This window comes from Bubalus bubalis, chromosome 7, assembly GCF_019923935.1.
Source record: "Bubalus bubalis isolate 160015118507 breed Murrah chromosome 7, NDDB_SH_1, whole genome shotgun sequence".
Lineage (NCBI taxonomy): Eukaryota > Metazoa > Chordata > Mammalia > Artiodactyla > Bovidae > Bubalus > Bubalus bubalis.
In genome coordinates this window covers 40,059,139-40,084,167 of record NC_059163.1, presented here as the reverse complement: position 1 = coordinate 40,084,167, position 25,029 = coordinate 40,059,139, and the positions used below count along the sequence as shown (strand labels likewise).

Genomic DNA, 25,029 nt, shown 5'->3' with positions numbered 1-25,029 from the left:
AGCAGAGGGCAGACAGACTGAAAACCACAGTCATGAAAAACTAACCAATCTGAACACATGGACCACAGCCTTATCTAACTCAATGAAACTATGAGCCATGCCGTGTAGGGCCACACAAGATGGATGGGTCATGGTGGAGAGTTCTGACAAAACATGGTTCACTGGAGAAGGGAATAGCAAACCACTTCAGTATTCTTGCCTTGAGAACCCCATGAAGAGTATGAAAGGTGAAAATATAGGACACTGAAAGATGAACTTCCCAGGTCGGTAGGTTCCCAATATGCAACTGGAGATCAGTGGAGAAATAAATCCAGAAAAACTGAAGAGACGGAGCCAAAGCAAAAGTAACACCCAGTTGTGGATGTGATTGCTGATGGACGTAAAGTCCAATGCTGTAAAGAGCAACATTGCATAGGAACCTGGAATGTTAGGTCCATGAATCAAGGCAAATGGGAAGTGGTCAAACAGGATGGCAAGAGTGAACATCGACATTTTAGGAATCAGCAAACTAAAATGGACTGGAATGGGTGAATTTAACTCAGATGACCATTATATCTACTACTGTGGGCAAGAATCCCTTAGAGAAAATGGAGTAGCCATCATAGTCAACAAAAGAGTCCAACATGCAGTACTTGGATGCAATCTCAAAAATGACAGAATGATCTCTATTTATTTCCAAGACAAGCAATTAAATATCACAGTAATCCAAGTCTGCCCGAGCAGTAGTACTGAAGAAGCTGAAGTTGAATGGTCTATGAAGACCTTCAAGACCTTCTACAACTAATACCCAAAAGAGATGTCCTTTTCATTATAGGGGACTGGAATGAAAAAGTGAGAAGTCAAGACATACCTGGGGTAATGAGCAAATATGGCCTTGGTATACAGAATGAAGAGGGCAAAAGCTAACAGGGTTTGCCAAGAAAACGCACTGGTCATAGCAAACACCCTCTTCCAACAACATAAGAGAAGACTCTATAAATGGACATCAACAGATGGTCAATACTGAAATCAGATTGATTATATTTTTTGCAGCCATAGAAGGAGAAGCTCTATACATTCAGCAAAAACAGAATCAGAAGCTAACTCTGGCTCAGATCATGAACTCCTTATTGCCAAATTCATACTTAAATTGAAGAAAGTATGGGAAATTGCTTTTTCTAGGGATTAGACACAGTGCCTGCTAGAGTACCTAAACTATGGATGTAGGTTTGTGACATTATACAGGAAGCAGTGATCAAGAACATCTCCAAGAAAAAGAAATGAAAAAAGGCAAAATGGTTGTCTGAGGAGGCCTTACAAACAGCTATGAAAAGCAGAAAAGTGAAAGGCAAAGGAGAAAAGGATAGATATACCCATTTGAATGCAGAGTTCCAAAGAATAGCAAGGAGAGATAAAAAAGGCTTCCTCTGTGATCAATACAAAGAAATAGAGGAAAACAATAGAATGGGAAAGACTAGAGATGTCTTCAAGAAAATTAGAGATAGCAAGGGAACTTTTTATGCAAAGATGTGCACAATAAAGGACGGAAATGGTATGGACCTAACAGGAGCAGAAGATATTAAGAAGAGGTGGCAAGAATACATAGAAGAACTGTACAAAAAAAGATCTTCATGACCCAGATAATCACGATGGGTTGGTCATTCACCTAGAACCAGACATCGTAGAATACTGAGTCAATTGGGCCTTAGGAAGCATCACTATGAACAAAACTAGTGGAAGTGGTGGAATTCCAGTTGAGCTATTTCGAATCCTGAAAGTTGATGCTGTTAAAGTGCTGCACTCAATGTGCCAGCACATTTGGAAAACTCAACAGTGGTCACAGGAATGGAAAAGGTCAGTTTTCATTCCAATCACAAAGAAAGGCAATGCCAAAGAATGCTCAAACTACCGCACAATTACACTTATCTCACACGCTAGCAAAGTAATGCTGAAAATTCTCCAAGCCTGGCTTCAACAATATGTGAACCGTGAACTTCCAGATGTTCAAGCTGGATTTAGAAAAGGCAGAGGAACCAGAGATTATATTGCCAGCATCCACTGGATCATTGAAAAAGCAAGAGAGTCCCAGAAAACCATCTACTTCTGCTTTATTGACTATGCCAAATTCTTTGACTGTGGATCACAACAAACTGTGGAAAATTCTGAAAGTGATGGGGATACCAGACCACTTGCCTGCCTCCTGAGAAATCTGCATATATATATATATGTGTGTGTGCATATATATATATATATATATTTTTTTTTTTTTTTGGCTCCAAAATCACTGCAGGTGGTGACTGCAGCCATGAAATTAAAAGACGCTTGCTTCTTGGATGGAAAGTTATGACCAACCTAGACAGTTTATTGAAAAGCAGATACATTACTTTGCCAAAACTGGTCCATCTAGTCAAAGCTCTTGTTTGTCCAGTAGTCATGTATGGATGTGAGAGTTGGACTATAAAGAAAGCTGAGTGCCAAATAATTGATGCTTTTGAATTGTGGTGTTGGAGAAGACTCTTGAGAGTCTTCTCCCATGGACAGCAGAGATATTCTGCCAGTCCATGCTAGAGGAAAGCAGTCCTGAATATTCATTGGAAGGACTAATGCTGAAGCTGAAACTCCAATATTTTGGCCACCTGATGCAAAGAACTGACTCATTTGAAAAGACCCTGGTGCTGGGAAAGATTGATGGCAGGAGGAGAAGGGGAAGACAGAGGATGAGATTGTTGGATGGCACCACCGACTCAGTGGACATGAGTTTGAGTAAATTCTGGGAGTTGGCGATGGACAGGGAGACCTGACGTGGTGCAGTCCATGGGGTTGCAAAGAGTCGGACACGACTGAGCAATTGAACTGAACTGAATAGTGCTGGAAATTGCATGAATCACACCCAATCTTACGATGGATTTGTGCATTGTGTCCTTTAGAGTCATGTGTTTCTCACTGATGTTAACTTTTTAGTGCTAGTTTATTCACCTCCAGACCCATTTTTCTCCATAGATCGCAATAGATAGTGAAAGCGTTAGTCTCTCAGTCATGGCTAACACTTTGTGACCCCTTGAACTACATGTAGCCCACCAGGCAAATCTGTTAGTGGGATTCTCCAGGTAAGAATACTGTGTTTTCCCATTCCCCTCTCCAGGGAAGATCCCAACAAGGGATCGAACTCGGGTCTCCCATGTTGCAAGAAGATTCTTTACTCTCTGAGCCACCAGGGAAGCCCAACACTAGATAGGATGTCAGTGTCCTCCAGCACCTCCAGGTGGATCCTGGCCACATTCAGTTATTTCACTCAACAAATATTGGTGCAGCCCTTATTATATGAGTTTTCACATATGGGCTCTAGGTTAAGAACGCTAGTGAATAATTATGAAGCAATCTAAACTTTTTTTGGGGGGGGTGGTAAACATCCTAAGATTCAGAGTATAGTTGTATAGTATGATTGTATAGTTATATGTAAATTGAGCTGTCCTTTCCTCATTCTAGTAGACTTCCCTGGTGGCTCAGATGGTAAAGAATCTGTCTACAATGAGGGAGACCCAGGTTTGATCCCTGGTTCGGGAAGATCCCCTGGAGAAGGAAATGGCAATCCACTCCAGTACTATTGTCTGGAAAATCCCAGACAGAGGAACCTGGTAGGCTGCAGTCCATGGGGTCACAAAGAGTCGGACATGAATGAGCGACTTCACTTTCCAACTTCACTTTCTTCATTTACTCTGTTTCTTTAAATTTCTGAATAGTTTTATGTAGCCTTGGAAAACAATAAAATAGGAAAGACTAGAGATCTCTCCAAGAAAATTAGAGATAACAAGGGAACATTTCGTGGAAAGATGTACACAGTAAAGGACAGAAATGTTATGGACCTAACAGAAGCAGAAGATATTAAGAAGAGATGGCAACAATATACAGAAGAACTATACAAAAAAGATCGTAATTACCCGGATAAACACAATGATGTGATCACTCACCTAGAGCCAGACATCCTGGAGTGTGAAGTCAAGTGGGCCTTAGGAAGCATCACTGTGAACAAAGTTAGTGGAGGTGATGGAATTCCAGCTGAGCTGTTCAAATCCTAAAAGATGATGCAGGCAAATTGCTGCACTCAATATGCCAGCAAATTTGGAAAACACAGCAGTGACCACAGGACTGTAAAAGGTCAATTTTCATTCCAATCCCAAGTAAGGGGAATGCCAAAGAATTTTCAAACTACTGCATAATTGCACTCATTTTATATGCTAGCAAAGTAATGTTCAAAAGCCTTCAAGCTAGGCTTCAACAGTTCTAGAACCAAGAACTTCGAGATGTTCAAACTCCATTTAGAAAAGGCAGAGAAACCAGAGAACAAATAGCTAACATTCATTGGATCATAGAAAAAGCAAGGGGATTTTAGGAAAACATCTATTTCTGCTTCATTGACTACACTAAAGACTTTGACTGTGTGGATCACAACAAACTCTGGAAAATTTTTAAGGAGATGGGAATACCAGACCACCTTACCTGCCTCCTGAGAAACCTGTATGCAGAACAAGAAGCAACCATTAGAACTAAACTTGGAACAATGGATTGGTTTAAAATTGGGAAAGGAGTACGCCAAGGCTGTATATGGTCACCCTGCTTATTCAACTTAAATGCAGAGTACATCATGTGAAATGCTGTAATGGATGAAGCTTAAGCTGGTATCAAGATTGCCAGGAGAAATATCAATAACCTCAGACATGAAGACGACAGCACCCTTATGGCAGAAAGCGAAGAAGAACTAAAGAGCCTCTTGATGAAAGTAAAAGAGGAGAGTGAAAAAGTTTGCTTAAAACTCAACATTCAGGAAAAACTAAGATCATGGCTTCTGGTCCATCACTTCATGGCAAATACATGAGGAAACAATGGAAACAGTGACAGACTTCATTTTCTTGGGCTCTCAAATCACTGCAGGCCATGACTGCAGCCATAAAATTAAAAGATGCTTCCTCCTTAGAAGAAAAGCTATGACAAACCTACGTGTATTAAAAAGCAGAGACATTAGTTTGTCAGCAAAGGTCCATATACTCAAAACTATGGTTTTTCCAGTGGTCATGTATGAATACAAGAGTTGAACCATAAAGAAAGCTGAGTGCCAAAGAATTGATGCTTTTGAACTGTGGTGTTGGAGAAGACTCTTGAGAATCCCTTGAACTACAAGGGGATCAAACCAGTCAATCCTAAAGGACATCAACCCTAAATATTCATGGGAAGGACTGATGCTGAAGCTGAAGCTCCAATACTTTGACCAACAGATGCAAACAGCAGACTCATTGGAAAAAACCCTGATGTTGGGAATGATTGAGGTTGGGAAGAGAAGGGGATGATAGAGGATGAGATGGTTGGAGGCATCATCAATTCAGTGATCATGTTTGAGCAAACTCAGGAAGATAGTAAAGTTAAAGGAAGCCTGGCCTGATGCAGTCTATGGGGTCACAAATAGACATGACTGAACAACAGAACAACAGTAATAGACAGAAGGAGTGAGTAAGGCCTTCTTTAAAAGACACAAGTTTAAAATGTATCCCCTTTAATTGATATTTGGCATTCTAATTCAGTTTCTCATATTAATTAAAATTCTTCCATGAAGATTTCAAAATTCAAAATTGCCCTCATGTGAATAACTTGGTTATTTTGTGTTTCTTTACCTTCAATATAGCCTATAATTAATACAATTTGCTGCTACTGCTGCTGCTAAGTCGCATCAGTAGTGTCCAACTCTGTGCGACCCCAAAGATGGCAGCTCACCATGCTCCTCTGTCCCTGGGATTCTCCAGGCAAGAATACTGGAATGGGTTGCCATTTCCTTCTTCAATGCATGCATGCATGCAAGCTAAGTCGCTTCAGTCTTGTCTGACTCTGTGCGACCCCATGGACAGCAGCCCACCAGGTTCCCCTGTCCACGGGATTCTCCAGGCAAGAATATTGGAGTGGGTTGCCATTTCCTTTTCCATAGTACAATTTAGGATAGCATATTGAGACATCAAAAAACCCAACTTTCTCAATATCACGAAAGAGCAGTCTTTTGTGCATACAGCTTGATTTCAAGTCTTGTAACATGTCTCATAAATTTATTTCAAAATTACTTAGAGAAAGCCAATAAGTGAACATTTTTAGAGAAGGTGGGGTGTGTCATTTCCTTTTATGTTCACTATAGGCTAACTATTTACTTTTGGAAGCTTTCAAATTTACATCCAAATTTCTGCAGCAAATCCTTTCTCATTTTAGTTTTTAATGTAGCTTGAAATAGATTCACTGCTCAGTTACATTGAGATTTAATAGTTTCTAAAAACTGTCTGCAGTTAAAAACAACCAAACAAAACCCAGAAAATGTAATTATGGAGACAAGAAAGGAATGAATCTCTCTCAAAAGGCCGAGAGGAATGATTCTCTCTCAAAAGGCTTTCCTATACTGTTGTTTTTCTTAACTTGCTCTCTTTCCTATTCTTAATCTTAGAAAATTCATTGTTAAGTTTATCAAGACAAAAGGAAAAATTCAGATGAAGACCATATTCAAATTTGTTGGAAACAAAATGCATTTGTTTCTGCAACAACACTTTTGAGGGATTTTTTTGTTTGTTTTTTTACCTTCTGTATTCATTCTGTTTTCTCAAGTACTGATTGAACTGGTAGTTGGCTGTGTGCATCAAATTCTAACAAACTTTTCTTATGGCTGTATTCTGGCTTTATCCTGATCTGTTCTATCCTACTTATTGAGCTATTTACCCAAGGCTTAATTCCAGGAAAAGTGCTTGCCTAGTCAAAGAATATTGTGGAGATTATCAAGGACTAATACTCATATTGAATTAGTTTCAAATATCAAGCTCAGATCTCATAAATTATGAAATGACTGCCCTGCAACAGATGGTATGTGTTACTCTTTTAAAGAATGAGTGATAAGTGTAAAGTGAAAAACATAAACTATCCTTTGTCTTTAGGACCCAGCAGTCCTTCAGTCATTTTTCAACATTTGCCTACATTTGTGATTAGCACTGATTCTAACACAAAATTCAAGAGTTTATGATGTTATATTACTTGATTGAATCTTACCAGCTGCTGCTCCTCGGGGGTGTCAGATGATATTTTCTAAAATGTTGAAATGCCTTTTCTTTATCATCAGGGAGTAGCTTAAACACTGGCAGTGACTCTTCACTAAAAATCCCATTTGTCATTGGTTCTGAAAGTGCTGAAGATTCAGAACTAATAGGGACCAATGTATGAAGGTCATTTTATTTTACTTAAGTATTAGAAAGCTGGGATCTTGTCTGCCTCATTGATGAAAAATAGAGTTGAAGAGTCTCACTGTTTACCAGAAATATTCAAATGAATCTAGTGTTTTAAAATATGATTTATCTTTTCAATGCAAGCACTTACATTAGTTATTTTGACTCTTCAAATAGCTATACACACAAAAGAATAAAATAGTTTCTGGCATGTAATTAGTGCTTGATAAAAATTTGCTATTAATATTTTAATCTTTCATACAATATGGGTAGAGAGCTTGTCTATTGTTGAAAACACCAAATAAATAATACAATTCTGAACTGTTGTTCTTCAGTCACTAAGTTGTGTCCTACTGTTTGTGACCACATGGAGTGGGGCCCACAAAGTTCCTCTCTGTCCATGGGATTTTCCAGGCAAGAATACCGGGGTGGGTTGCCATTTCCTTCTTCAGGGGATTTTTCAGAACTAGGGACTGAACCCACATCATTCTTTACTGCTGAACCACCAGGGAATCCCCAAGCTAGAAATAGTAATGTACTTTCCTGATTTGGGCTCTTGAGATATTCTACCTGAGTATGTTTTTAAGAGTTAAAATTCTGATATGGACTAGTATTCATCTATCTTTGAATTATTTCAGTATATACTGTATACTTTAACAGAAACTCAAATCTAATTTTATATTAGTGATGGTTGCTAGGTAACTATTTGATGCAAATAGTTCTGAAACATTTAGCAGATCATTCTCTGATTGGAGTGGAAACTGGAGTGACTTAGAAGCTGATGGTCCAGGAAACGATTGAGAAAGAACATTGTGGAGTGTTTAATAAAAATAGACTGTAACTCTTCTACTTGATTTTCTTTCTCTTTGTCAAAATTAAAATATAAAAGGGAGAAATCGCTAGAGAAAAATGAAGTATTTTTCCTGAATAGTAGATATTGTTCTCTGAGCAAGTACCAAGTGTTGACACTATGCTAAATACTTTGTATACAGTATCATTTCCTTACAGCAAGGCCAAGGGCAGCCTTTAGCATGCAGTTGCTTCTGTGTGCCATTACCACTCACCCTGTTACCAGGCAACAGGTCCCACTCAGCCATTGGTCTGCACCACAGAGAGCCCTCTCACAGGCAACCAACTGTCAATAAGTGACCCTTGGTGGTCATGCTGAGCCTCTGGTCAGCACTGCAGTGGACTCCACTCACAAGCAGCCAACTGCCAAGGAGTGTCTGTTAGGAAGAGGATTTTAGCCAAAGGTTGGTGAAGTGGTGGCCTTAATGGAGAGTGAGGTAAGAGGTGGATCCCAGCATTCTCCCTGGCGCCCTCCAGCTCATCCAGCCTTGAAACAGCATGTGAGCTGGGGGTTCAGGGGACAAACTGGGGGCTGTGTTCGGCAGGGCTCGAGAGCCCTCATTAAGGCCACTCACTGGCCTTGGCCCAGGCATTGAGGTAGTGGTGAATGTCTTCCCTATCCCTGTCTCTGTGACCTAACTGCAGTGGCAGTCTGCCTGGGTTGCAGTTTGTGGGAGCTGCTGTACTGCCCTCCCCAGCCATTTTGGTGGCCTGAGGAAGCTACCAATTAAAATCTGCCTCCTCTTAGCTAGGACCAAGTCCCTAGAAGGTGAAAGTATTGCCTCAGGACCTGGTCCTTTCTTGACAGGGCAGAGAAAAACCTCTGTTTGGTAGAGATTTGGGGCTTCCCAAGTGGTGCTAGTGGTAAATAACCCACCTGCCATTGCAGGAGACATGAGATAGGGGTTCACTGCCTGGGTTGGGAAGATCCCCTGGAGAAGGGCATGCAGCCCACTCCAGTGTTCTAGAGAATCCCATGGATAGAGGAGCCTGGCAGGCTACAATCCATGGAGTCACAAAAGAGTTGGACACGACTGAATCGACTTAGCATGCATGCACAAATGGTAGAGATTTACAGAAACATCATTATTGACTTCAAGAACAAAGGATCTGACACCAAGAAGTTTGCAACAACTAACCACTCCCATCTCTCACCTTTCCTAGAAAAGGGCTTTGCTAGAGCTTTCGGGAATTTGTTTTTTTTTTTTAAAGCATGAGCCACCCATCTCCTCTGTTCCAGACTCTGACATTCTGGTATTATTTGGTCTCACTGTGCATCAGGCACACAACTTGCTTTTGGTAACGGTTTTGTCCTATAGCAGTTTGTTTATTTATGGAGTATAGTTCCCATTTAAAAAATAAGGAACACAGGAAAATATTCTTAGTCCTTATTTTGTCCAAGTTCCCATGCTTAGTAGATGGGTGGAAAGAAGGGGTGGGGATTTTATTACAGGTCCCTTTGACTTGTGGAATTCTGTTCATTTTATTAAAGGCTGGTAAAAATAGCTTCTTATCTGGGAATTGATAATTTTTATCAGCTATCTTTTGCAAAATGTTTTACTATTCTTTAGGGAGATACCTAAAAATTAGAGTCATGTTTGCTGAAGTTAGCTTGACATGAAAACAATTTCCATCAGGAGGTGGGAATCGTTATTAGGAACCTGAGTTAGTACAAGGGGTACACAAGAGAAACTCATTAGTGAGTAGGGTGATCACTGTCACTTATGCTATATAATTTTATTCTTATAGCAGTTTTTTTATTATGTAGTATGATTCCCATTTTAAAAATCTTGCAAGTCTTTCTGTGAACTGAATCTGATATATAATGCTTTGTTTCTGTTAATAATTGTTAAACACTTGCATTAGTTTTCTACTGCCACTATATTGCAACATAGTGATAATTTTATTCCCTTACAGATGTGAAAGTCAGAAGTCTAAAATAAGGTTATTGATAGAATCCATTTCTATTAGAGGAGTCTGTTCCCTTGACTTTTCCAGCTTCTAAAGGGTACCTGAATTCTATGACTTGTGGCCCCTTCCTCCATCTTCAGAGCACATCACGCCACCCTCTGCTTCTGTCCTCAGGTCTCTTCTCTGACACTGACCCTCTTGCTTCTCTTTCATACGGACCCATTATGGGCTCACCTGGATGACTCAGGATTGTCTTCTCATCTCAAAATCCTTAACTTAATCATACCTGTAAAAGTTCATTTTGCAATGAAAATTAAAACATGCACAGGCTCAGGGGATTATGGTATGGACAGTTGAGAAAGAGGGCATTATTCATCCTTCCAAAAAAATTTTTTTAATTAAAGTGCATGATTTTATTTTAAAAAGAGTATATAGTTCAGTATAGAATATACTTCAAGAATTTATGTCAAGCTCTATTGCGCTATTGTGTAATGACCAAATATACTTGTTTATCAAATATCAGCTATCATAGAATGCTCATATCTCATATTATCTAGGAGAAAATGGGCAGTCCATGGCTGATTTCAGATTGATGGATTAAATTGAAACCAGTCTGCTTACCTTTTTCTTCTACAGCAAAGTGTCTTTTTTTTTTTTTTAATTTTATTTTATTTTTAAACTTTACATAATTGTATTAGTTTTGCCAAATATCAAAAGTGTCTTTTTTTTCTGATTACATAAATAAAGAATAAGTGATCATTTAATAAAAATATTACAAAAATATAAATGAAGATGAAAGTAATATTTACTTGAGTTTCCATAACTGGAGGTAAATTCAACTATCTTTGGTTCCAACCATTTTAGGTGTTGCTTTATACATTTATATATACACATGTGATTTTACAAGAATGGAATATATATATATAATATATATATATATAACCTTAATGATATTCCTTAAGCAGTTAGTAGCTATTTCCCCACCATATTTTTCCTCCACTGATTTACTGATAATATTTTATCAAAAACTGTATGAAAGTTTTCTGTGAGTCAAATTTTGTTTTCTCAGAACTTGCTTTTCAATATCTCCACAATAGTTGTGACCATTTACTATTTCCTTCTTTACTAAGCTGTCCCTTTTGACTTATCAATATTTCTTTAAATTTTGAAGCACTCTCACCAATTCAGTCTCATAATTATTATTTTATTTTGTTGAATTTCTTATACTTTGAATAATGCAATGATCCTAATCCTTCCACAGACATGTTGCAAGTAGCTTCAGTGTATTCTTAACTACTCATGGAAACATGTGAGTTCTTATCTTGAAAATTAACATACTCCAGTCCTTTTGCTCCTTTGCAATTTCTTCATCTTCCCAAACTATTACATAATTTCATTTTTAGAAAGCGTCCCAGTGTGAGAGTAATTTAGAACCCAGGGAAAAATGCCAGAATCCATGAATGAGAATATTTAAGACAATTTTTCTTTCATTCTTACTTTTGTGAGGTTTAATGATCTTCACTTTTGTGAAAAGATTAGAATAATAACAGAAAGTGTATGCTTTTGTTTTATGCTCTTCTATTATCATACTTTAACTCAATATAGCCACTGTTATTTAGTTTCTTACACAAAATAACCAGATTAACCTTTAAACTGTCACGTTCACTCTTTTCAAGCTTCACAGGAAATGGATCACTTTAGCGCCAAGCAAAATTTATTCCATTTTTTGTGATAGTTTTAGACAAACCAACAATTTAGCATGCCAGAATTCTAACTGGCATGCCTAAAGCTTTTAATGTTATACCCTTAAATTTACTGTTATTAAATCACCAAGAAGTTTCAAAGTGGTAGAATAAAGATTATGTTAAGTCTGAGATTAAGCTGTCACATCATAGTAATTTGATTTTAAGTCTGGCTCCACCACCTCCATTAGTAATCACATCTTTGACAGAGACAAAGTTCATCCAATATGAGTTCTTATTGCAGATGAAGTACTGATGATTTTGTGTTACTTTGGTCAGTCAATAAAGTTAAAAGGATAAAGTTTATTTAGTTTTCAACTTGAAGTCAAATGTCTATTTAATTAAATTTTCTAGTATTTGGCAAGAAAGAACTAGTCACGTCATCTTTCTTCAGCTTGATATTAAATAGCATATTGTGAATGTTGGTAAAGAATATCTACATTAATATGAAACAGATATACTTGGAATCTATTTAGAAGAGCATCAGGAAGTCCAACTTCTTCGTTAAGATAGTTGATAACTTCTGATAGTCCCCTAATGCTAAAAGTTTGTATTACATCTGCAGGTTTTAAGTATGATATTCATTTTCTAATTGGCTTATGTTACTCTCTAGTATTCTACTTGTTCAAATATTGAGTGTATATATCTATATCTATATATCTTTTATAATTCACAAAATAATTTCTGAACCAAGCAGATGATAATGATTTTAAAACAGTATGTCTTCTACATTTCATTTCTAATCCAGACACCTATCACATAATCATCTCTTCTACCCTGTGCTATTGAAAATTTAGTGCCTTTTTTAATATACTGATGATGTATGTAAAGAAAAAATAAGTAGAAAATATACTATTAATAATGTGGTCACATTATATTTACTTGACAAGATAAAGAACCCACCTGCCAGTGGAGGAGACTTAAGAAACATGGGTTCGATCCCTTGGTCAGGAAGATCCCCTGGAGGAGGGCATGGCAACCCACTCTGGTATTGTTGCCTGAAGAATTTGATGGCCAGAGAAGTCTGGAAAGCTTTGGTCCTTAGGGTCACAAAGAGTTGGACACTACTAAAGTAACTTAGCATGTATGCATATATAATATCACTAAATATATATTATACTTAGTATATATTCAGTGACAAATTGAAGACTTAACTACAAAGAAAACCTTAATATCCTTAAAAAGCTTATAACCAATTTCATGAGAAAATACAAATTCCTGAATTACTCTTATAGTTTTATATGTGCAAAATAAAAATTCTCATGAGCCAGTTTCTATAGAAGTAGAAAGAAATATTCAAAAACAAAAATTGGCAAAGATTCAGGGTAGAAGAATACAGTGAAGTTAGTTAAAAAATTAGTTGTAATAATATTTTAAGTCAAAAAGTATTTAATATTATTTGAAAATTGATAAAAAAAAAAAAATAGGTGGGAACATCCAAAAGCTCAGTGAAACAGCAGAGGACCCTATGCAAGAAGATGTTTCCAAGAAAACACTATCAACTTTTTCTGTCCATTTCTGAATTCTCTAGAAACTGGCCTAATAATTGTAGCATATAGTGGTTATGTGTAGGGTACATTACTGTGTCTTTGAATTTTAGCTAGTATTCTCTTTGTAAACTCACAAAACTTCTGTATGAGTTCTTCTTGAGATGGTCTATACTGTTAGCATGGAACTTCATTTACTGATCTCAAGTTATTCTATAATGTGCATCACTTAACCACAGAGAAATTTCTGCCACATGAAAGCCAGGAGTGATTACAAGACTAGAGTAAATCAATCTGATCTATACCCTTATCTCCTAGCTATGGAGTAATATTTAAAATTACTAAATACTAGAGTTAGACAGAGGACCAAAACTGATGCTTTCAAACTTTGGTGCTAGAGAAGATTCTTGAGAGTCCCTTAGACAGCAAGGCAATCAGACCAGTCAATCCTAAAGGAAATCAACCCTGAATATTCATTGGAAGGACTGATGCTGAAGCTGAAGCTCCAATACTTTGGCCACCTAATGCGATGAGCCAACTCATTGGAAAAGAACCTGATATTTGGAAAGATTGAGGTCAGGAGGAGGAAGGGGACAACAGAGGATGAGATGGTTGGATAGCATCGCTGACTCAATGGACATGAGTTTGAGCAAACTATGGCAGATGGTGAAGTACAGGGAGGCCTGGCATGCTGCAGACCATGGAGTTGCAAACAGTTGGACATGACTTAGTGAGTGAACAACAAAAGACTATTCAGGGAGCCTCCCACCATTCAGGATTAGGAGCCATAGAGAAGAATATTACTCATCTTAGTTTTCTATTTTAACTTTAATGAAATTAAAAGACGCTCGCTCCTTGGAAGAAAAGCTATGACCAACCTAGACAGCATATTAAAAAACAGAGACACTACTTTGCCAACAAAGGTCCATCTTGTCAAAGCTGTGGTTTTTCCAGTAGTCATGTATGGATGTGACAGTTTGACTATAAAGAAAGCTGAGTGCTGAAGAATTGATGCTTTTGAACTGTGGTGTTGGAAAAGACTGAGAGTCCCTTGTACTGCAAGGAGATCCAACCAGTCGATCCTAAAGGAAATCAGTCCTGAATATTCATTGGAAGGATTGATGTTGAAGCTGAAACTCCAATACTTTGGCCACCTTATGCAAAGAACTGACTCATTGGAAAGACCCTGATGCTGGAAAAGATTAAAGACTGGAGAAGGGGACGACAGAGGATGAGATGGTTGGATGGCATCACCGATGTGATGCACATGAGTTGTGTAGGCTCCGGGTGTTGGTGATGGACAGGGAAGCCTGGCGTGCTCCAGTCCACAGAGTTGCAAAGAATCGAACAGAGACTGAGCGACTGAACTGAACTGAACTAGTTTTCTGTTCGGTTTCTGACTCATTCTTTGAGACGGTAGTATCAAAACTTATTCCGTTATGTGAAATTATAAAGTATTAATGATTATAAAAATCATGAGTTATTTTTAAAAAGGCATTTACTGAGTTTCAGTGCTATATGCTAGGCACTTAGTGAAATGCTGAAGCAAAAAGTGAAAAAAATAGTGGGTCACTCACCTTACAGAATGAAAATAAGTTACGCACATTCAAGTTCTTGTGATATTTTCAAATGCTTAGTTTTTAAATTCCACTAATTCCGACCCAGGGATTGAACCCGGGTTTCCCGTATTGTAGGCAGATGTTTTACCATCTGAGCCACTAGAGAAGTCAGTAATTATACATTAAATAAATTATTTAGAGTTGTTTATTTAGTATGTGAGATTATCTCAAGAAAAAATGTCATTAAATATCATAATCATTTTGGTTTGTTCTTCTTCATTCCATCACAGTGTATTGCAATCTTTGATTCCAGCCCCAGCTTATAAAATGAGGTAACTGCATATTACATAGAGTTCCAGAAAATCCACTTTAAATTATGTCTTATGTAAATGGCAGGCTGTTCTTTTGCAATGGGTGGCATTATTTAATCCAGTTAAAATTACTTTCTTTTTAACTCTGGAGCTTTGACTTAAATTAGTTTATCCTCAGGCTTCAGCATCTCACTTAAACCATTAGTGTTCTTCTTCCTCTAGGGACTCCCATTTATACTTTCCCATCCAGAATGTAATCCTATCAGAAATGGTAATTATACTTTATACTCAGTAACATCTTTCATCCAGAGAAGTCTTGAGCATTTTAAAATATGACCTTGTTAATGTTTTCCACCTCCCTGAGATGTAGCCACTAGCTGAGAAGAATTTCTGCAGTTTTACAGATGGAAAAAGTGGGGGAAGGAGAAAAATAGAGTTCTCCAAACATGATTTTAAATATGAGAAGGTATAAGTTGAATATCAGAGGTACTTCACAAGAATATAAAATTTTTTAGAAATATAAGCAATTACAAAATTTAATTTTCATTTAAAAAATAATTTTCCAGTCATTATTCATTAACTGGCTACTCTGGCCCAGTGGTATGCTAAACACTGAGTACAGCAGAAAGCAAAACAGAACCAGGTGAAGTGGGACAAGAAGACACAGCTTTCAGATTCTATAAGGCCTATGGGCCAAGAAAAGGGTTTTAGACTTGGTTTAAGTTTGTTGAAGGGCTTAGAACATGTTTAAGTTTTAAAAAAGAATCATCCCCAATAGAATGTGAAATAGGGGATTTAAGACAGTGAGCAGAGAAAATCCATTAGAATTTTTATTTCCAATGTTGTATATTGGTTGTTTTTGCTCTAAAACTTCACCATGTGCTCAGTGGTTCCTGAACATATAATAATAACTTCTAGAAATCTGTGCAATTATGTAGGAATAAGTAATGTTGAACGTATTGAATTTTCTAATAAAATATGCTGCTTTGTTTATTCAGGAGCTTCTTGAAAATTGTTTAACTTGGGAGAAAGTACTGTAGATAAATCATGCTTTTATGAAATTGTAGACTGATTGGAAAGTTTAGATCTGTACTCAGATAACAAGTACCTACCTCTCTATGTGTCTTATTGGGTAGATAGGGTATCATAGGAGTTCTAAAAAGAAAGTCATCACTAAAGGGGAAAATGACCAGCAAAAGAGAAAGAGGCCATATGAGTCAGTTCATGAAAGTATGTTTAAAAACTCACGAATAGTCATGCCATTTATTTCCCAAACACTATGGAAAGTTATAAAGAAGATGTAAATGTATTACATTGTGTTTGTATTCAGTCAGGTGTCAAGTGTTAGTCACTCAATAACGTCTGACTCTTTGTGACTCCATGGACTGTAGCCCACCAGGCTCCTCTGTCCATGGAATTCGCCAGGCAAGAATACTGGAGTGGGTTGCCCTTTCCTTCTCCAGGGCATCTTCCTGACCCAGGGGCTGAAGCCAGGTCTCCAGCATTGCAGGCAGTCTTTACCAACTGAACTACCAGAGAAGACTTTGTATTCAGTGGTCATAGTCTATTGGAAGAACTGCATACTTGCCCAAAACTCTAATACTAGGCACACTACCAGAAGTACCACAAAATAGAATATGAAAGAAGAAATTTAATCTAACTGCAGAAACAAAGCAGTTTTTAAATTTGAGAATAGTACACAATAAAATATCAAGTTTTCATTCAAGAGAGAACAGATTTTACCTTAAATATCAGTTTGAAAGAAGACCAATAGATCAGAGAATTTTAGAAAACGCTGTGACAGTTGCATTCAAGTGCCTTAAATTCCAGAAAGAATAGTTAAGTAGCTGAATGCCATCATCTAGGTGTTCAGTGATTCCACCTGAACTAAAGTGCTGATGATGATGGGGCGGGGAAATGATATTAGGGTGAAGTGGTGAAGACAATTTGACAGAAACTAACAAATTCTTGAGTGTGGCTTTAAAAAAAAAGCAAGTACTGAGTTTTGAGCCATAATGATTATGCAAGTGGCAGTACTATTTAAAATAGGAAAATGAAGAAATGTTGATGTGTAGAGTTCAGTGAAGTGGGATTAGAAGTAAATTCTTAAAATCTGAAGTTTGAGGTGCTGGGGAAATTTGTAGTGCTCAGCAGTGATCATATCCCTGGGTTTAGAAAAGAGCTTGAGGCAGGAAAGAAAAGAATAGCTTATAAAAAATATTTGAGGCATTTCTCCTGAAACCTAACTTAATTCTCAAACCCAAGGTCATACAGCTAATAAGTAGACCTGAAGTCTAACCTCCTTCACCATCATTTTTTTTAACCAAATCACTATGCTTCCACTTCAGAAGGAACTAAATATTTGAGAATCAATTGTAGAGAGGTACGAGTGGAATTTTGAGAGTGGTGCAAGTATCTGAAACAAACCAAAGGGTGGTGGAGGGGGGCGCGGGGAGTGTAGAGAACAAAAATTTTGAAAACAGGATGGAGATATATATGCAGAAGGTTTGTCAAAGTTGAAAGAAGCTAGTCCAGAACCTAGGGAAAAGGCTATTGTCACAAAAACTAGGAGAAGGAAATTTACAGAAAAAAAGAAACACATTAACTTGTAGAATTCTGTAAAGCAGTATTTCTCAAAATATGTTCTACAGAACATTAGCCATGCAACATAATTGAGAAGTGCAAAGGAAAGATTGCGTCTGTCATATCAAGTAAGTTTGTAAGACACAAAATAATAGGCTATCACAACCGTCTTTCTCCTCATCTTCTAGAATCACGGTGTAAATTAGCATTAAAGCTATAGAGACATATGAAATTTAACTTCATCTTAGTGAGCATCTTCTTTTTTTTTAATGTTTTAAACCTAGGAATTACATATTTGAATATATTTTTAAGAAAAGAATCATTTAGGGGTAGGATGAAGATTCTTAAAGAGGGGCTCTTGAGTCACTAGAATCTAAGAAATGTTAAAAGAGGTGTTGCAGAGATAAAAGGACAGTTTAAATCTGGACGTAGGAATTGGGGCAAACAATGACAGAGAGTTGTGGAATTGTAGAATTAGAAGGAAAGGGTGAGGCCCACTAGGTTAATGACTGTTAAAATTACCCTGGAGCCGGATTGATTACAAAGCTGTCTACTACTGGGACTCTGGGCTGTGTAAAGGTTGATAGGAATACCAGTCCCTGAACTATTCTGTCCTGGCAATGACTCCAGTTTCTCTCTCCATGGTTTCTAGACTCCACTCCTTTCAAGTTTCAATCTTTGAACTCGTCCACCTTGATTATGTTGATCTCAAAAAGTATTGCTTAGAACTGAAGACAGAATCCCTTGCCTTTTTCTAGGGCACTGTGTGTTTCATCTTTTCTGACAACATGATCAGAGGGTGGGTTCTCTTTGAATTTTATTCAATTGTATTTAATTTATATGAATCTTTAAAATTCTTCTAGTAGCTATCCAACTTTTGTACATGAATGAAACACCTTTTTAAGGTTATTTTATAACTTTGCATTACAATTTGCATTTACATTTTATTAGTATCAGCCCTTTATCCTTGCCTGGTATTTAAAGGACTTTTTCAAATATTCATTCTGAATTTCTTTTTATGGAAGCCCCTAGCTTTGTGTGAATTGCAGATTTTACTTTTATGCCCTTGATTTCTCCAACTGAATATTAATATTAGAGTGATCAGCATGAAGGACAAAGGTTTGCTGAAAGCTGCTATAATCGTTGTCCAACTTTAACTTACCCAGAAATCTCTTCGAGTGCAGTTCTTAATTGCATCCAGCTCATTGGGTGTGGCTTTTTCTCTTAAATTAATCATCTCTGTTGTTTTATTTCTACAATCTATCCACTTAAATATTAGGATAAGCTTTTTCAAAGCCATGTGGTGTCCTGTAAAATCTTTATTCCTGCATTTCCTGATTTTCTATGAAGACAGTGGTATTACTTTGATATAATTTGTGATTCTGTTTTCATGTACTTAGTACCCATCTCATCATTCTAGAATCTTGCTTGTACCCTAAGTCAGTATCACTAAATGTTTCTCTAAACATACATTTCCTCCCTTTCTACTAAAGGCATGTGTCTTTCCTCTTGCTTCCCCACAACTTTCCTTTGTATTTTATTATTCTATTTTTAAGGTAGTTTATCATAGTGGCTTTAGAATCTTCATTTATACACTCAAATTCTTTCAACCTCAGTTTCCAGAGCATTGTGAGAGTTAAATAAACTTAAATGCTGGAATGTACTTTGCACAGTAAATGCTCAACAAATCCTGGATATTATTCTTTCAGCACCCTAGTCTTGACTAAGAACCTAGATCCATTTACAAACCTAGGGTGAAAGTAATTTGGGGAACTGTAAGTCATTGAATACATACAAAAGTTTCTTTCAATTACTAAGCTTAAGGAGTGTGAGACTTATGCTGGGAACTTAGTCTTTAATTGTTTCTACAAAAACAGCTTGTGGGAGACATCTTTCCAGTAAAAAATATATAATAGTAAAGGGTTCTGTTTATCCATTCAACATCTTAAAATAACTTTCTGAATTTAAAGTTACAGTGCCAAGTATCAGAAAAATAGGGTATGGTTTTAGGAAAAATGAATCAATTTATAAAAGAGATAGACATCAAGACTGTTCTTTCCATTGTTAGGGAGAGCAAATTAGGACAGTCTTGCTGGGCAGTGACTCAGAGAGGCAGATGACAGAAAAAATGGGTGCTAAAAAAAGACCAAACCTTGTCACCACAGAATTTACATCCACTTCCTTCAACAGGCCATAGGATACTCTTTTATGATATATCTCATCTATTGTTTGCTTTGATATTTAACTATTTTTCTTTATGTAAATGTCTTTACATAAAGACATTTGTTTAGAGGCCAGAATGGAGAAGAGATGAGGAATGGTATCTGCACCTTAGGGAAGTGGTTTCTTATCACTGGGGGCTCAGAATTGCTTGCTTCAAAAGTTGAGTGGAGATACTTTCTTTGGGGGTAGCATCTATACTCTCTAGACGATGTATAGCAGTCCTTGGAAACTCATTAACAATGCTTCAAGGGGCAACGCTATTACCAGCTGAAGGATTTTAAGGGGAACATAAAAAGTAATTGCTAAAGGAGGTCAAGTGTGCCCAGGCTTTGATATCACAGCACATCCAAGACTGATTGGAAAATATGTATCAAAGTCTCTCCACTTATCAGTAAATAAACATTTCCATAGGAGTACAAATATTTGGAAAGGAAGACAAACTATAAAGTATTTTGATTCAAAAAAAAAAAAATAACAGTGTGTTGATTTCTTTTTAATGTTTTTATATCTTTTCAATGATTTGATTTATTTTTGTTGATGTATATTTGCTTTACACTGCTGTGTCAGTTTCTGCTGCATAGCAAAGTGAATTAGCCATACCTAGATCTAATCTAATACATATATCCCCTCTTTTTTAGAATTTCCTTCCCACTTAGATCACCACAGAGCACCAAGTTGAGTTCCCTGTGCTACACAGTAGGTTCTTATTAGTTTTCTACTTTATACACAGTAGTAAATTTATACCAATCCTAATCTCCCTATTTACACCTGCTTTTACCGTTGGTATCCATACATTTGTTCTCTAAGTCTGTATCCTATTTCTGCTTTGCAATAAGGTCAGCTATACCTCTTTTGTAAATTACACATATATGGGTTAATATACAATATTTGTTTTTCTCTTTCTAACTTAACTTCACTCTGTATAACCACCTTTAGATCCACCCACATCTCTGCAAATGACACAGTCCTCTTACTTTTTGATGGCTGAGTAATATTCCATTGTACTTATGTAGCACATCTTCTTTATCTGTTCCTCTGTTGATGGACATTTAGATTACTTCCATGTCCTGGCTATGGTAGAGTGCTACAGTGAATATTCAGGTGAGTGTATCTTTTTGAATCATAGTTTTCTCTGGGTATATGCCCAGGAGTGGGATTGCGGGGTCATATGGTAGTTCTGTTTTTGTTTTTTTAAGGAATGTCCATACTGCTCTTCATACTGGCTATGCCAACTTACATTCCCACTAACAGTTTAAGAGGGTTCCATTTTCTCCACATAGCCTCCAGCATTTATTATTTATAGATTTTTTGACTGTGGCCATTCTGACCATGTGAGGTAATACCTCATTGTAGTTTTGATTTGCATGTCTCTAATAATTAGTGATATTAAACATGTTTTCATGTGTTTGTTGGCCATCCAGCATCCTTGCCTTGAAAATCCTATGGATAGAGGAACCTGGTGAGCAACAGTCCATGGGGGTCTCGAAAGAGTTGGACACAACTTAGCAACTAAACAACAATGTATTCTTTAGAGAAATGTCTATTTAGATCTTCTGCTCATTTTTTAATTGGGTTGTTTGTTTTTGATTCTGAACTGCATGAGCTGTTTGTGTATTTTGGAAATTAATCCCTCCCAGTTTCCATGGAGGCAGAAGCTGGAAGATGAGGAAATGGGTTAATGGCTGCCATGCCCTTTGCATGCCACTCAATATCAATGCTTTGCTTCTGTGGTGCCAGGGCTTCTTCCACAAACTTTTCCAGGGTCTTAATCTTTTTTATTCCTCTTTTTTTCTTCTTTCTTTCATCTTACCTGTTGTGAAGGTATTTTTCTTGTCCTTTTAGGTTTCCAAAATCTTCCACTTATGTTCAGCAGGTCCTTTCAGAGAATTGTCCCTTTTGTAGATGTATTCTTGATGTATGTATTTGTGAGGAGAGACAAACTACACATCCTCCTATTCTGCCATCTTGACTCCTCCCCTCATCAATGATTTTAAACATGTTTGTTTGACTTTGACTTTTTTAAAGCCTTATTTAGTTTAGCTTTTTTTTAAACATGTAAACATCTCTAGCTATCTAATCAGATCTTAGAGACACTTTTCAGCATGATTAAGTGTACTGAGAAATTTTTTAAGCAAACAAAGAAGAATTATGAGAAAGAAATGAAAACCCTTAAGCTTCATGTGCTTGTCTCTCCTCATATGTAACCCAGCATATACTCCTTGGTGTGTAAGATTGTCTGCTGCTTAAGACCTCCTGATGAAAGGCCCATATGTGTTTGCATATTGGCTGCAAGTCTACCAGGACCCCAATATGAGCACTGCGGAGGGCTTAACTCACCATGTCACTGCCCATACTACTTTATTTCAAGCTTACTGTGGGTCACTTCATCTTACTTTCATTCTTTACCCCCTTTTGTGGCTATAATGTATAATTTAAGTATGTTTTCTTCAGAATATTGCATTCAACATTACCCCGATTTCAGACATTCTTTTCTGAAATTTAAGCTTCCTGGGTCATTTGGCACAGTTATTGGCTTATTTCCAAACTTGCCATCTCCCTTTTGTTTAGAATTGCTGACATTTTCATGCTTATTCATGAAAAATACCATGTGAATTTACACTGGCACGGGGAGAAAATGGTTGTGGTGCCAACAGTCAGTGTCATTTGGATTACAGAGGAATTTAAGGCTGTAATAAACTCTCTCTAAATAAGGTAATGTATCAGAGTAATAAATCTTACCTTTCAAATGCCTTTCTTTAATTGCAGTGGCTGTTTTTTTTCCTACACCACTAGCAAGAAAACTTTGATTATTCACAAGTTTTTAATGGTACTATTTTCTGCCATGTTACTGTGTTTTTAAACTCTTAAGGTCTTAGTTTTTTAATGTGGTTTCCAGGTTGAAAATTTAGACTCTCTTTGATCTAGGTGTTTTTTTTTTTGTTTGTTTGTTTGTTTGTTTTTTAAGTAGGGACTGAAAAACTCAATAAAAATTTAAGAAAACACATGATGCTTTCTACTTTATTTTTTTAAGTTATAAATGAAAATTGATCAAAATTAAAAGATAAATTCTAAGATTTTCAACATTTCTTAATCTTTCAGTTTCAGTCCCACCTTACCAACAGAACATTTCATAGAGTTATATCCATTTTGATATTACACCCTTCTTACAATTTATAGCTCGATTGTATCTACTTAAATTTAGCCCTTTATGTTAGGCCATTTTATCTCGAGTTATATTAGGTTGGTGCAAAAGTAATTGCAGTTTCAGACTGTGAATTTTAAATCATTATAACTAGGCTCAAACATACATCGATTAATCAAAATAGGAACCATTCATCAATACACTTTTGCCAACAATAAATAAGTTTGTTTATTCCTGTAGCATAAAAATCCATGTTTTGGGATTCTATGAACTCTTGGAAAGCTTTTTCTGCATCCTGCTGGATATAGAACATTTTCCATGCAAAAAGCTGTCAAGATTCTTGAAGTAGTGGTAGTCAATTGGTGAGAGGCCAGGTGAATATGGCAGATGAGCCAAAACTTCATAGCCCAATTCATTCAGCTTTTGAAGTGTTGGTTGTGTGATGCGCAGTTGAGTGTTGTCATGGAAAAGAATTGGGCCCTTGCTGTTGACGAATGCTGACTGTAGGCTTTGCAGTTTCCAGTGTATCTCATCAATTCCTTGAGCATACTTCTCAGATATAATGGCTTCACTGGGATTCAGATCTGTTGTGGATCAGATCAGCAGCAGACCACTAAACAGTGACCATGATCTCTTTTTGGTGTGGTTTTGGGTTTGGAAGTGTTTTGGAGCTTCTTCTCAGCCCAGCCACTAATCTGGTCATCACTGGTTGTCATAATAAAACCCACTTTAATCACAGGTCACAATCTGATTGAGAAATGGCTCATTGTTGTTGCATAGAATAAGCAAAGATAGCACTTCAAAAATTACATTTTTTTGATTTGCAGTCAGCTCATTAGGCATCTACTTACAGAGCTTTTTCACCTTTCTGACTTGCTTCAAATGCCAAAGATCTGTAGAATGGTCAGTGTTGAGTTCTTTGGCAACTTCTCATGAAGTTTTACGTAAGAGGATCGTTTTGATGTTGCTCTAGGTTGTTGTCAACTATCCATGGCTGACCACTATGCTCCTCATCTTCAAGGTTCTCGTCTCCTTTGCAAAACTTCTTGAACTGTACTGTACATCACTGTACTTCACTGTACTGTACATTTATTGGCAGTTCCTGGGCCTAATGCATTTTGATTCTATGAATTGTCTCCACTACTTTGTGACCCATTTTGAACTAGAATAAAAAAAATCACTCAAATTTGCTTTCTATCTAACATCATTTCCATAGTCTAAAATACATATAAAATAAATAGCAAGTAATAATGCATTAGCAAAAAAGCACAAAGCAGGAAAGTTGCATTAAAATGATGTATAACATAACCACATTTATTTAAGAATGTATTCAAATATCAAATGGCAAAGTTCAACAATGAAAAATTGTAATTACTTTTGCACCAATGTAAATATTTATTCTGGTAATTTATTTCATATTTAAATATTACTTAATTTCCCATGTATTTAAACTTCTAATTATTCAATTAGTAGAAATAATATCTTTAGCAAAATTACAAAAATCATAAAAGGGACTCATAAACTTCCCTGGTGGTTCAGTGGTAAAGAATCCACCTGCCAGTGCAGGAGATTCAGGTTGAATCCCTGGATCAGAAAGATCCCCTGGAGAAAAGCTAATGGATTAGTCTTGGAGAATGGACATGAATCCAGTCTACAGCTTTATAATACCATTAAATTTATACCATAGAAGATCACTCTTCAAATGCCTATTTAATTGCCTGGAGACCCTCACCTGCAGGATGTTGTTCCCTTTATCTTGAATCATAGATCCTTTGATTCTTCTGCCCAGATGACATGCCAACAGGAGTATAGCATTCTGTTGAACATCTGCATTCCCAGACAGAATTTTATAAGCACTGTACTGGGTAAGGTTATTGCAGATTATACCTAGAGTATATATTAATGATTCTGAACCTGTGTGTATATGTATATATATTAAGAAACATCAAATACCAGATATCTTGGTGGTTCTCTTGAATGAATTCAAGTTAATTCAAATATACAG

General features: G+C 36.8%; 1 protein-coding gene across 10 annotated transcripts in view; it reads left to right on the top strand.

Annotated features, from left to right (window-relative positions):
• The window catches only part of ADGRL3 (adhesion G protein-coupled receptor L3), a 955,586-nt gene that overhangs the window by 574,055 nt on the left and 356,502 nt on the right, over positions 1–25,029 (top strand). Inside the window, exon 1 of one of the 10 annotated variants that reach the window (XM_044945850.2) lies at positions 7,822–8,503. The exons of the other annotated variants lie outside the window; for them this stretch is intronic. The gene's annotated coding sequence lies outside the window, so the exon portion shown is untranslated. Of the gene's footprint in view, positions 1–7,821; positions 8,504–25,029 lie in introns of those variants that run through there. 10 annotated transcript variants of the gene reach the window in all.